Genomic DNA, 14,844 nt, shown 5'->3' with positions numbered 1-14,844 from the left:
CGAACTAAGTTGATTATAGGACATAAGAATTCCGAAGCCTATTCAATCTCTCTCTCTCTCTCTCTCTTGTTCGACTGCTACTTACAAGGTGTATCCTCGGCTGGGGTTTACCTCGCATTTTTATTTGCTTCCCTCTTTTGTTAGTTGATGAGATGTTGAGGAGTCTGAAGAAACAAGAATATCTAAAGACGGAAGAGAAAGTAAAGGAATATGTTCTATATTATTAACTGAATCGGAGGTAATACACATACGGGAAGGAAGGGAAGGGAAGGGAAGGGAAGGGAAGGGAAGGGAAGGGAAGAGAGAGAGAGAGAGAGAGAGAGAGAGATCTGGAAAATTCAGGTGGATAATGATTACTTAGTTCATCCTCTCCAACCGACATCTTTCACTCCCGATTTTATTTTCCTTTTCTTTCTCCGAGAGAGTTAAGTGCCCTCTAGGAAAGAATTTTGAGATCATTAAAGAGCTCGTAGTCCTCAATTGAAAACATCATTTAATGGGTTTAATGGTTATTTTATTAACTGAAGAGATGAGCATTTTCACCTAAAGGACCTCCCCAGAATTCGTTTACTCCTCTTTTTCAACACGACACGCCACACCTACGCGACGAACCGTTGCATTAAATGACCTATACAACTTGAATAAAGCACATAAGATCATGACAAGACTCCTTTTAAGTTTTAAATCTAACTGTACTCTCCATTTTGTAATGGCATGGCAGCAGCAGAAGAATCAGACACGCTCATCTGAGCGGCCAAAACAATAGGAGGTAGAAATAAAAAACAATGGCGGTACCTCGCTTTGAACCCCGTCATTGCCATCTCTTATTCTCTTTGCCTTTTACTATATTTCCAATGACTCGACTCTGCTGCGCCTCGACAGGAGAGGAGAGGAGAGGAGAGAGAGAGAGAGAGAGAGAGAGAGAGAAAGAGAGAGCACGGCAAAGAGGACAGTAGAATAGCCAGGGGTGGGAGGGAAGGGAAGCACCAGCCCAAGAGCCGATGGACACAAAGAGAAGAATGGTGCTGATTGGTGCACCTGACAGACCGTCCAGCCAATCACTTGCGTTCCTTTGTTCCAGGTTCGATCTGCGCGAGAAAGGGCTAGTCTGGACACTCCTCTATCTCTATTCCAGTGCCTTTCTTTTTTCTTTTATTTCTTATCACTTCTTCTCTTTTCTTGCCCCAGTATCTTCCACGTCTTTTGTAACTTACTTCTTGCCTTTTCTCGCCGTCCCCACTACGAGGGCCATTCAGGAGGTAACTTTGTCACCGTTATTCAGTATCTTGCTTTGACCTGGAAACAATAATAACAGAAAACGTAACCCTTTACGAGTGGCACCCGGGAGCGATGTCTTCGGCTTCCCAATTGTTTTTTCCCTTTGAGATGACGTATTCCAAGATACTGAAATAATCACTGACAACAATTTAAGAGGGAAATGGGATGTCTTCTCTTCAAATTCATCCTAATCAACCATACACTAAAGTCATTATCGCCTTCCCTTTCGTCATAATGGAAGACGAACATCCATTGTCATTCACAGAAAACGTAACCTAATAGGAACAGCGTCAGACATCAGACGACGGTAAAGTAGCTATAAATGTTTTTTGTTTCTGTTCAGTAAAAAATCTTTTCCTATTTTATCTACAATGAGTATAAACACATTATCCCTTAGTCTCTCTCTCTCTCTCTCTCTCTCTCTCTCTCTCTCTCTCTCTCTCTCTCTCTCAGAAACGCACTCTCTCTCTCTCTCTCTCTCTCTCTCTCTCTCTCTCTCTCTGGGGTCCTTGTCCGCACCGCCAGCTATGCACAATGTTGGGCTAATTGCACCCCGTAGAAAGCCACGGGGTAGGGTTGGGGGAGTTAACAGTGGCAGGGTATTGAACATGGGTTAGAGGATAGTAGGGGGAGGGTGCAGAGACAGTCATCCGAACATGAACAATCAAGGTGATGATGATAATGACAGAGGCGGGCGTTAGGAGAGTGTCATTAGAGCATAATAGCGAGAAAACATTGGTTTAGAGCGTTGCTCTTCTTCTCTGATGATGATGCTGAGAGAGAGAGAGAGAGAGAGAGAGAGAGAGAGAGAGAGAGAGGCAGTCTTTCTTTCAACATTCTTCCTATCTTAACAGGATTCTGAGGTGAATTACGGACGAGTTTCCACGAGCGGAAAAAAAGGGTGAAGGTATTCCAGACAGGAATGAAGGAAAAGATCAATGAAAACATAATCATCGTCATAATGATAATGATGAGAAAGAATAAGTGGAACACTGTTAAAAGTATCAAAGAGCACAAACGACAATTACCAACGAAAACTTACCCAATTTGATGCATCAAGTATTTGACAAGATAAAAACTTCGCACTAATTTCTCCAAAGGAACTGGAGTGACAGAAAAAAGGACCCCCTCTTTATTCATAAATGTAAAATCGAGTAAAATATAAATGGTATAAATCTAGCGTGCAAAATTCTGCAAATGCAATGCATTCATAAACGCGATAATTGGAATGTAGATTATGCAAATTTTACAGCTCCCGGGCAAAAGGGAGTGGCGAATGAAAAATGATGATAATTATTATCAGTGAGAGAGAGAGAGAGAGAGAGAGAGAGAGAGAGAGAGAGAGAGAGAGAGAGAGAGAGAGAGAGAGAGAGAGAGAGAGAGAGAAAAGACGGCTGTGGAATTCTATCGTCTTCAGATAAGGAGAATTCACCGATTTCATCCCTGCAAATTATGTATGTCTTGAGCAGCGAAGAAGAAGAAGAAGAAAAATAAAGAGGCACGAGAAATCTTTTATGTGTAACTGTATCCCTTTAAAATATGACTTGTGCTCCATAACGTACCTTCATAAAATGCCTCGTGTCATGTAAACAGCCGCTTTCCCAAGACTTCCTTCGCTATCCTTCTTAGGCTATGCGATATATCCCAAGTATTTCCGCATTTCTTTCACATCAACAACTGCCGTGGGTGAAGGTAGCGGGAGTCGGAAAACTGAGGGCACGGAAGGGAGAGAGAGTGAACCTACAGAGGAAGATGGATGCCTATATCGAGAGAGAAATAAATAAATAAAAGGGATAACAAAGTTAAGCTCTGGGGCCTTATGACACTTCAAAGTTCCTTTCCCATAACAAATAAGGGGGTAGTGCTCAATTCCTTTTTGCTTGCTCAAACAAGTGTACAGTAATTGTAAAGCAGTTAAGCAAGTATGTAAGTGTATTCAGAAAGTAAACTAATATCATAAAGAGGACAAGTAATAAGGTGATTTACTTGTAAGAAAAAAGTAACACAAGAAAAATATGAAAACAGGTCAGTAGTACAGCACATACTGATTACTGCTGCAAAAAAAAAAAAAAATCGACCAACAAATCTTTGTCCTTCTCTCCTTGTCCACAAAAATTCAGCTGGAACTCAATATCATTAATAATAATGATATTGAACATTTAAAAACAATAACTGATACTTTTGTCATAGAACACGGCTATAAGCGCTTTTAAAAGGCAGAATGGATTATCTTTGAGGTATAGTTTACGGGCGTGTGTCTCCTCAGCCTCATTAGAGGATGGGAAAAAAAATCGAATAAGACACCGTTCTTCCTTGAACAGGAGAGTTTCCCACCATAAAACTCCACCACCCTCACCTGCTGTTGTTAAAATCTGTTCGCGTACCCTCCCCATGTGCTTTTTTTATCCTCTTTCCACTGAGTCTCGCGGCCTTATTCTTATATTTTCGACTCTTCTAGTAATGGTACAATTCGTGTTCTTTCCAATGACGTCCGCTCCCAGTATCTACTCTAACTGTTATCTCTTCAACATTTGTCTCTGTGTTGTATCTTGATTATATCCTCACTATACACGTTAGCCTGAACTTGGTAATATGGTGTTCAAATATATGAATGAATACGTCACCAATTATAAACTTGAGGTAAATTCTCCTATACAGCTGAGCACCCCTTTTCACTCTGCATACCTATAAACACTAAAAGATACAGTCTTTCTATATCAGCGGATTGCAACTGTTAATGTATTATTTTCCAGCTCTAAATTACCATGACAGTTTCCACCTGAACATATATACCATCCGATGTTTCACCACCTACCATACCTAAATCTAGCAAACACAATTATCATAAATATGCATTTATATATTCAGCCCCTCATACGAAATCTTTTCAGCTTTGTTCGACCAACTTCCTCCCACTGCGAGATAATAACTCATCAGCGGGAAGAACAACAAAAATGAAATATTGTAAATTTTAAATCAGTGAATCGTCATTCTACTAATCAAAAATAAAAAAAAATACACTAATCAGTTTTACAATAGAGATTGTGGGTTTCTTCTACTCTCTCAGTGGTATATAACAGCTTCCTTTCCTGTAGCACTCGTTGCTTATTTCTCGAAGCAAATCAAGAGCATCATCTTCTCGAGGTTACCTGAGATGACTGCCATTATTTCTCCGAATGCCAACACCCATTCAAGATGTGTGGGAATTTCTTGCGCAGCTTCCCCCTTCTCCATCTCCTTTTCTTTCCTTTCTTGGCTCTCTTTCCCATTCTGTCGACCTTTGTTATCATCCTTTTCTTCTTCATTCCCTTTTTGTTCGCCTTATTGTGCTATACCCCAGCGTTTTTCTCTTGGTCCATCCTGTTTGACTTAATTTACGATCTTGTCCACTGTAGCTTTGTGCCTGAGTAAGAAAAACTAATAGCACTGCTAAAACTCCTTTGACATGAGCGTTAAGTACATTAGTTAAAATCTCCTCTTTTATTCTAAGCTTATTCGGGAAGAAACTTCCCCACAAGGTTTACTCTAACATTTTCTCCCCCTTTCATTTCTTTTGAGAATAGCAAAACTTATGACAGTTCTGTAAAATCACCTCTTGTTAAGATACATATGAAATTGAATACGGCACAAGTAACTGGCACACACAAAGATCAAAATCCTATTCAAGTTAAGATTATGCAAACTCATAAATTCAAGTATACGTGCATCAAGTATAAACCGATCCATGTACGTAGTCTTATACACACTTTTTATACAGAAATTTATATATATATATGTGTGTGTTTATATATATATATATAATATATATATATATATATAACGTATATATATATGTGTATATATGTGTGTATATATATATACATATATATATATACATATATATATCAATATTATATATAATATATAATATATAGATATATAATATATATATATATATATATATATATATATATATATATCTATATACTATATTTAGAGCAAAGTTACAGCCGTTCGTGCCTGTAACTTTGTTCGTGTAATCATCACGTTTATAAATATAATACATACTGACTACATAAACACACATATATATATATATATATATATATATATATATATATATATATATATATATATAGATATATATATAGTATGTATTTACATATATATAATACATATGAAAATATATGTATATTATTTTTTTCATACACCGCCTTGACATTTCATATACACAAACATTAAGCTAGAAAATGTCGATTAATATTCAACGTTCAAGGACATTTTTAGCTTATAGTTGTGCGTATGTATATTATATAATATCTATATATATATAATTATATATATATATATATATATATATATTATATATATAATATATATATTATATATGTGTGTGTGTGTGTGTGTATATATATATCTATGTGGTGAGCAACTTTTCCTTCCTTCTTTCATATCTGACAGATATATAACTCTCATGGTATGGTCTCCAATTAGCAACCGCGGAAAGACCTGCCGTGGAGAGACTTAAGTGTAAATAATGTGCTTACTACGGCACTTAATATAATACTACCCAAGCATTTTATAAAGGGTGATAGATCGTAAAAGCTAGCCGCCTCCTCCTCCTCCTCCTCCTCCACACGTTCAATTTCTACCTCGAGATCGTCTAACGTTCCAAAAAGGAAATTGTTCTTAGGATATAGTTAGCCACAACTTCCTTCGCAAATTACATTATTTCGGAGAAACGGGCATTTTAGTCAATCCTTGTATCTGGCATTTCTCAAAATTCATTAAAAATTCTTTCAAAATTATTTGTGTAAAACGAATATCTACGATGTCATTTCCTACTGCATTTACACTGCATATATTACAATTCTATATGCTTCAACGTTGGGGCTTCCAAATGTAGTTCCTAAGACAACAACAACAACAAAATCAACAGCAGCAGTATAAAAATAATAACATATTACAGTAATAACATGCAAAATTATACTTGAAGGAAAATCTGAAGATTGCCATTTTTCCTACATTATAGTTTTGCTCCTCAAGTCTTGAATAATATATTAAATTATTGTAGGACTTCGAAGGCTATCAGTTACAGCTATATACGTCACGATTGCGTAAAATCAATGCTAAATTTATTCATTAAACAGGCATTGGTAGACAAAACCAGTTGAAATGCTAATCATACAACAAATTACAGCTGACCAGACAATACCAAGGATTATCAATGCAAACGACATGCAACAAATATGAAAAGCACATAAAAAAAAGTTCCAAATTATCTACGTGGTTACCCAAATAATAGTTATTACAATTCCTTTCCTTTATTTCGTATTTCATTTTGTATTATTCTCTCTCTCTCTCTCTCTCTCTCTCTCTCTCTCTCTCTCTCTCTCTCTCTCACTGCTGCACCTCGCAGGTGTGGCCACACGAACCTCTTATATCAAGCGTGGGAAATATGATTTGTAGTCTTCGCGTGAAGGGGTTATATACAAGAGGGAAAGGAGGAGTAGGAGGGGGGAGGGAGAAGGGCCAGCCACCCCTCTTCTTCTAACTTCCCCTCCTCTCTGTTGATATTTTTATTGTTATTGTTTTTCTTCTTAACTTCTTTGCACTGAAGGTCTGATTTTGACTTGTGTTGACGCACGTGATGATTCTGTACACAGTTCCTTTACTCCTATGTTTGGCTTCTCTTGCCTCCTTCGCCCCTTTTTTGTAATGGTTTCTAATACTCAAGTAGGAGATACTATTTTGCACAACTGCTATTCCAACTTCGGGATGATTTTTTTCATTTATTCACAAATGCTGTCTTGGTTTTTCACCTGAGAATAATTAAGTTCGAACAGTAATGTATCTACTCAAATTTTTAGCGATACTTTCACCCATTGCAGGATATAAAATAACATATAAATGTTCTTAATACGTATGTTGAATACATACAGACACACACGCACACATACATACATACGCATACACACACACACACACACACACACACATATATATATATATATATATATATATATATATATATATATATATATATATAATATATATATATATATATATTATAGATAATGCACTCTAAACAGTTTTCCAAATATTTTATGCCATTTGGTTGGTAATTATAACTTGGAGTTGTAGATGACTTAGTAGTAATTCTTCTAACGTCTTTAAATAAGAAAAATATACAGTATCTGTAGTAGATGAAACCAACACTCAAAAGCATCATTCATTAGCTTTTTGAGCCACAAACTCCTTCCACTTCAATGTTCATACGCCAAATTTCATTGACACATCACTTCCTGGGCGACCTGAAAGCCATCACCAGTTCTTACTAGACCCGAAATCAAGTCAAGAATCAATTGTCAGTGACAGTAAGACAGCTAGCTCTTTTGGCTCTCTATCCTGAACCATTCTTCTCAGTTCCCAACATCATTTCTTCATATCAAGATCAGTATCAGCATTGGGCCAACACTGCTACCGATCGTTTAATCTGATCCTCTTCGGCATCACAGCCTCACGGAATCCCCCATCCTCCCACAGGGCCAACCCTAACAAACACCGATATCCTTTTCCTCCCACATTCAACCGTACCCTTGCCCGTATTGTCTTACATGCATGATTGTGGTCTTTCTTTCAGATCTTTCCGCCTCTCTCTCTCTCTCTCTCTCTCTCTCTCTCCATGGAATGAATTCTTTTTCTGTTCCACAGAGACAGAGAAGCGAGGAGGTCCCAAGTACTACCTGTAACACGGGAGGCCTAAACCCCTAAGACAATACCCGAACAGTCTTCCCATCACCAGACCCTGGTCCTCCAGTTGAGATCCTCTCCATTTCTCGTCCCATTCAGGACTGTCCTCTTCTCATCGTCCTCCTATTATTCTGTGAAACCCCTTTTCGCCCTTATTATTATACCTAATTCCCTATTTAGTCTCCTTTACTAGCTCATTGTTGTGTACCATTCTATTGTAGTTTTCGACTGCTCTATGATTTCATTCATTGTGTAAAAAACGAGCACAGCCAAGGGACGTTAGAGAAAGTGCAAGAGGTGAGTTACTGTGATAATTTCAATCAATATTTTCCTCATTTATATGGTATAACTCGGTACTTTCTTGAACTTCTTAATACCAACTGACAGACGATTGGCGTTTTACAAATATATATATATATATATATATATATATAATATATATATATATATATATATATATTTGTAAAACGCCAATCGTCTGTCAGTTGGTATAAGAAGTTCAAGAAAGTACCGAGTTATACCATATAAATGAGGAAAATATTGATTGAAATTATCACAGTAACTCACCTCTTCACTTTGCCACTTTCTCTAACGTCCCTTGGCTGTGCTCGTTTTTTTACACAATGAATGAAATCATAGAGCAGTCGAAAACTACAATAGAATGGTACAAATTATCTATATATATATATATATATATATATATATATATATATATATATATATATATATATATATATATATATATATATATATATATAAGCAACATGTGCTGTCAATAAAAAATATTAACTAAAGAAAGTTTCAATAGTAAAATCTATCTTTCAGTCACATTTTCTTTTACATTACATTACATTACATATACCGGTTAATTTCCTTTATTTTGTGTTGCCGCAATGAGCACCTACAGTAATAACACTACATTAATGAGTCTCTCTTAAAATAATTATTAATTTTTTCACATTAGAATATATCCATACAGATATGTAATGTGTTTAAATGCAAGACACTACTCTAAAGGAGGTCCTTTGTATAAAGGAAAGCAGCTTACAATCCTTCCAGACGAATGAAAGTACGTCAAGAACTCTCATTGCAGTTATTCGTTGCATATTGCCCGGATATTGTCGATTTCAGCATCCATCCTGAAACCCGTTGGCTACAGGGTATGAAGCAAACTGCGGAGGGTAGGCAAACGATAACTTAAGGGGTCCAACTCTGCATACACATTTTAAGTTTACTAAGAGACCTTGTTTACGCACTGCCTTGCTCAGCCCAGCATATGGTCATTGTATCGATGGTATGCGGTCAAGACCGGCGGTCAACAGTATGCAGAAGGGGTTACCAAAGATTTTTTCCCTTCTTTTCTGAAAGGGGGAATTGGTACGCTGCGGCAGTTGGATGTTAGGTGACAAGGGAGGGTACGCGTTGGTTGTTCGACAGAAGTATTACAATGCAGCTCGGATAATGTACAATGCAATTTTAAGACAGTTCTTACGCGAAGACTCATATGACTTGAATGAATTTGTCAGTTGGCATCAAACGAGAGAGAGAGAGAGAGAGAGAGAGAGAGAGAGAGAGAGAGAGAGAGAGAGAGAGATGTAATGCAATCATGTCAAAACAAGATAACATCACTTTGTTAAAAAGAGAAAAACTTGCATGGCACTGTCCTCCGTCGCCTTATTTCCCATCTCGGTGATGATGAGGTAACTTGAGTCGTTCTCTATGCTCGCAGCAACAATAAAAATGACACTTAAGGACATATAACAAGGCGATAAACTTGATATACTTAGCCTCAAAACTGCTCTCCGAATAGCCATTAACAAACTTAATACAACCTCCTCTTCCCCCATTCCATCCAACAACCTGACTTGTCGGGTTATATTGCAGATTAAAGACGAAGACACGAAAGTGGGGCGATGGCGCAAAGGCAAAAGAATCACCAAAACAGGAGACACGCGAACAGGAGAGAGAGAGAGAGAGAGAGAGAGAGAGAGAGAAACAAACACACATGGGAGAGTAGGAAACAAAAGAAGTTAAGCGGTGATATTTCAGCTGATAGAGAGTTCGTTAGTAAATAAATGGACGAGGCACAATAAAAAATAAAAACATACGAATCTTATCATCTTAAGACTCTGCCACCCACAGTCCTTGGCCAACATGCACGTACCCGCACAACTGTGAATTAAGTCTGTGCAAGAAACTTTCAATGATTCAATAAGGAAATGTAAAAAGGAACTGGTAACACAGAGGAATGAAATAAAATTTGTTGAAGAAGTGATGATATCCATAAAATAATGGCTATGAGACTTCACAAAGCAACATTACATAATTACTTGACATCTCAAGCTAGAAATAGTAATTAACATTATTATTCTGCATCTAATTATTAAGAGTGCTAGCTCCACTGAGAGTGGTCATGAAAAGTAGCAAAAGAAATTATGCAATCATTTAGCTGTAATAAAAGCCTTTTGGGACGAATGGGAATCATACAAGCACCTGACACTAAGTAGACTTACGTACCTAAAACATACAACCCAAATCTTGGATTAGTCTAAACATGAAATGAATGAATCCAGGAAACCGACAGATAATCGAGCAAATAACTTTTGCTCCATTTTTTGACATCATGAAGAAACAGCTAACAGACTGCTACAAAATGAAAGGAAGGGTACAAAACCTGATAGAGTCTTTTCGAAAAGAAAACAAATGGGATCGAAAGAAAAATCGTCGCATTTTACACCACTTTGCAATGTATGATGAGCGTGAAGCAACGACTTTTATGACTATACGCTGACAGGGTTGTGCAGGATTAGTTGATGAGGGGAGAAGTTCGGGAGAATTGAGAGGTATCGGGTGAGTCTTGTTATAAAAAAAAATTAAAGGGTCTATTATATGGGCTACCCTGCATTTACATATATTAAAAAGGAAGTATAAACAATTATTAAAAGAATTAGGGCACCTCTTTTCACATAGCATCTATGGGAGCACTGAACTTATCGTAGATGTTCAGTGTCATTCTGGATGTATTTATGACAGATTTAAAAAAAAATTATTTTCCCCACAGTTTTTATTTGGTTCCTAAACAAAATATAAGAGATGATCGCTTTTACGGCTGAAATTTCCAAGCCCAGCACAGCTTTCCACACACAATAATAATAGCAATAACTATATATTAACCGACGAAGAAAATGGTTTCCTTTTTATAAATATCAATGGATTCCACCTCACAGAGTTTCTGAATTAACTCTCTAATTACCAAATGTCATCATTCGCAGATTTATTTTGGCATAGAAAATAATACAACGGCTAATTCCTTTCGGCAAGGGTGGAACGTGACGTTTCGCTGACTCCCAAGATGGGTTGCCGTGTCGCCTCCTTTCGCCTGAGAATATTCTTGAGTCCCGAAATATAGACGTTTTATACGTTTCCGCATACAATGACACCATCCTGCTACCGCCTGGGCAATGCGTTCTAGCTACACTGACATGAAACTAAATGGAAATAAACATTTTACAGTCCTAAGATTAATAGGCAGTTTTTATACTAAAATAATGACGAAGCAAAGATGAAACAAGGATATGTTATAAATTACTTAGTAAAATCCTATGAAAAAGAAAATGTTATCGTAGAATAATATATATATATATATATATATATATATATATATATATACTATATATATATATATATATATATATATATATATATATACGTACCAAAAAAACACACATACTATATATATATGTGTATACATGAAGATATATATATATATATATATATATATATAATATATATATGTATATAATATATATATATATATATATATATATATATATATATTATATAAAGCCACGAAGGAAAGTGAAACATTCCTTTGTGGCTTCTACCTTTATTTATATAATTTATCCCGTTCCAAATTTTCGTGATTCAGTCATAGATATACATACATAAATACATATGTATATATACACACATACATATATATATATACACAAAACACACATATATATCTTATATATATATATATATATATATAATATATCATATATAATCTTAGGCAGCTAAAAATTTGCAGCTCCTATGAAAAGCAACAAGCAGCCTGAAACGTGGCCACCAAATACCTTCCGATTAACTCGTGTTGCAATTTTCTCTCCATGGCAAATCGTAATGCGCGTCCGTGTGCTCAGATGTGTGTACAAGCACGAACACTTATCTAACAAACTGTCATAATCAATACAGTACTAAAATACATGAATAAAGTTTCTGAAAACATTAGGAGTGGGCGTGATGAAGAGTAAAGAAAACGGCTCAAATAATATTGTGAGAAGCACGGCTGGAAGGAATGGCAGCAATTTGTCAATCCCTTTTCCCTTATCCCATTCTTCTTTCTCCGTCTCCCCTCCGAGTCTGTGTTTCCTTCCTTATCTAACCATCACCACTGGCAGCAGCACTTCCCATTCGTGATTCGTTCATTCATTCTTTCAAGCTCATTCCCTTATATGACCCCGTAGCCCCTTTGACCTCCTCTCACTGAGTCATCACGACCTAGCAGTTGACCCATGTGCTCACAATTACTCCAGTGGCTGACCGGACATGGCAAATTCACGTTTCTTTCTGTTCGTTCCGCTTCCTGTGCGTCTTTGTCAGGGCCCTCAATGGATGCCATCTGTCCTGCTTCTCCTGCCTCGCTTTGTCATGGTTTATTTACTTCATTTTTACAATTCACTTGTTTTGTGACAATATTTCCATTTCCTCAGGAACAGTTTTCTTTGCAGTCATAATTTTTAACATTTTTTCAGATACATCCGTGCTTTTGTGTGTGTGTGTGTGTGTGTGTGTGTGTGTATGTGTGTATATATATATATATATATATATATATATATATATATATCCGTGCTATATATATATATATATATATATAGTATATAGTAGTATGTATGTATGTTTTTATTATCGAAAACTGATTTCTCCGTGTTCAAGGATATTCTTATGTAACATATGTTTAACAGACAGCAAAAGCCTACCAAGAAGAAATCAAGTCATTTGTTTTTAGTTAACATGACAAGAATAGGAATTTCCTCGGCATTATTAAATAAGCACAAAATGAACACACATGAACATAAACTTTGTTTCTCATAACACTGTCCACACAACTTACCATAAGCTCTTGTTGAGAAAGAAGAAACTGTTTATATTTCGCAAAACTTGACCAATTTGATGCACTGCTTCATAAAATCCTACCCCAATGACGTCAAATATTTAATGCTACTCTTTATTTCTATGCAAAAGCCTCGTCACACTTTCTCTCGTTGTGTCCCTTCCTTTTGCAATGCCTATATTCACTATTCGCTGCAGTAGTACTTTACTGTACGAGGTTTTGACTATGAAAGAGAAGAGACTCGGCTGGGAACGGAAAAAATGTCTACGCTACTGAAAGGTACAGAGTTGGGATGGGAAAGAAGGGACATAATGAAAGGGGAAATAAAAGACGGGACGTCACGGTGCAAGAGCCATAAGGAAGAGGCAAATAGCACACGGAAAGGGACAAGGATGACCAGAAACAGGAGGCGCTAGGCACTCCTTCTCCTTCTTCTCCTCCTCCTCCTCCTCCTCTTCTTTCCCCCCAAGGCGCTGTGGGAAACAGGAGGGGGAGGGAGTCCAAGAGGCTTTGTCCTTGCGCCTTTTCCGTGTCCATTTTCCGCCGGCGCCACTGTCCACCTATTGTCCGTCTGGGTGTCCACTTTTTGCCTTGTCCAAGAAAGAGAGAGAAAGAGAGGGAGGTTGTTGTGTCCACCACCGCCATCAACCAACTCCGTTCAATGGGGCTCCTGAAGGGGTAGGAAGGACAGGGAGGGGGAATAGAGAGAGGGGTAGATTAGCTCTGCAAGAGTGACGTAAATATGATGCGCACAGCCCAGCAAAGAGCCCTGGAACGCCTTCGAATGCAGCTGTCCAGAGACCTGGACAAAAGATAGACCCCAGAGGGCCCTCCGGAGGCGTCGGTGGTTTTTGTCGTTGTCGGCGCGGTCTTGTCGCGGTGGACGAAGGGCATGTAGTGAAGTCTCCCAGAAAACGGTGTAATAGAGGTGGACGTCAGGAGGGAGACAGTAGCTCCAAAAGCCCGGTGGTCAGGGACATGCATACACTTACATATAAAGGGAGACTGAAAGAGAAAAGCCACCAGCTTAAAAGGGTACAACAATGCAGGTCACAAAAAGAAAGAAGGGATATAACTCTATCCAGACAAGAATACTGTTGCAAAGCGGAGAGAGAGAGAGAGAGAGAGAGAGAAGAGAGAGAGAGAGAGAGCACATACCGAGCCAAAATTTATCGCGTATATATATATATATATATATATATATATATATATATATATATATATACATATATATGTATATATATACATATATATGTATATTTACACATACTATATATATATATATATATATATATATATATATATATGGTGTATCTCTCTCTCTCTCTCTCTCTACACACACACAGAGTGTGTGTGTTTGTGTGTGTGTAAAATAAAATAAAAATTCCTGTTCAGTAGCTTGCAGAAAGTTTTGGTTGTAAACGTTAAAAGTTAAGGAATTCCCTTGATAATATCAATGACAGAACTGAGTATAGTCGACTAAGAATATCTGCCGATGGCCGTAAACCTCTAGCAATTAATAACTGACATCTGAAACTGGTGGGTAATGTTAACATGAATGGAATTTTTGGGTTTAACTGTTGAGAATTCCATCTCCACCTTTTCCTTTTTCTGTTTCTCTTTTGTATGGTTACTATATTTCAAACACGAGTGTTTCTGTATAGTGTTATGCTTGCATT

General features: G+C 37.2%; 2 protein-coding genes across 4 annotated transcripts in view; one reads left to right on the top strand and one right to left on the bottom strand.

The window, feature by feature from the left end:
- LOC135211014 (protein spaetzle 5-like) overlaps positions 1–14,844 on the bottom strand; it is a 956,827-nt gene that overhangs the window by 540,493 nt on the left and 401,490 nt on the right. The window lies entirely within an intron of this gene.
- Positions 1–14,844, top strand: part of LOC135211016 (uncharacterized) — a 151,845-nt gene that overhangs the window by 124,546 nt on the left and 12,455 nt on the right. The window lies entirely within an intron of this gene.

The sequence above is a fragment of the Macrobrachium nipponense genome, chromosome 4, assembly GCF_015104395.2.
Source record: "Macrobrachium nipponense isolate FS-2020 chromosome 4, ASM1510439v2, whole genome shotgun sequence".
Lineage (NCBI taxonomy): Eukaryota > Metazoa > Arthropoda > Malacostraca > Decapoda > Palaemonidae > Macrobrachium > Macrobrachium nipponense.
This window is presented reverse-complemented; position numbering and strand designations above follow the sequence as displayed.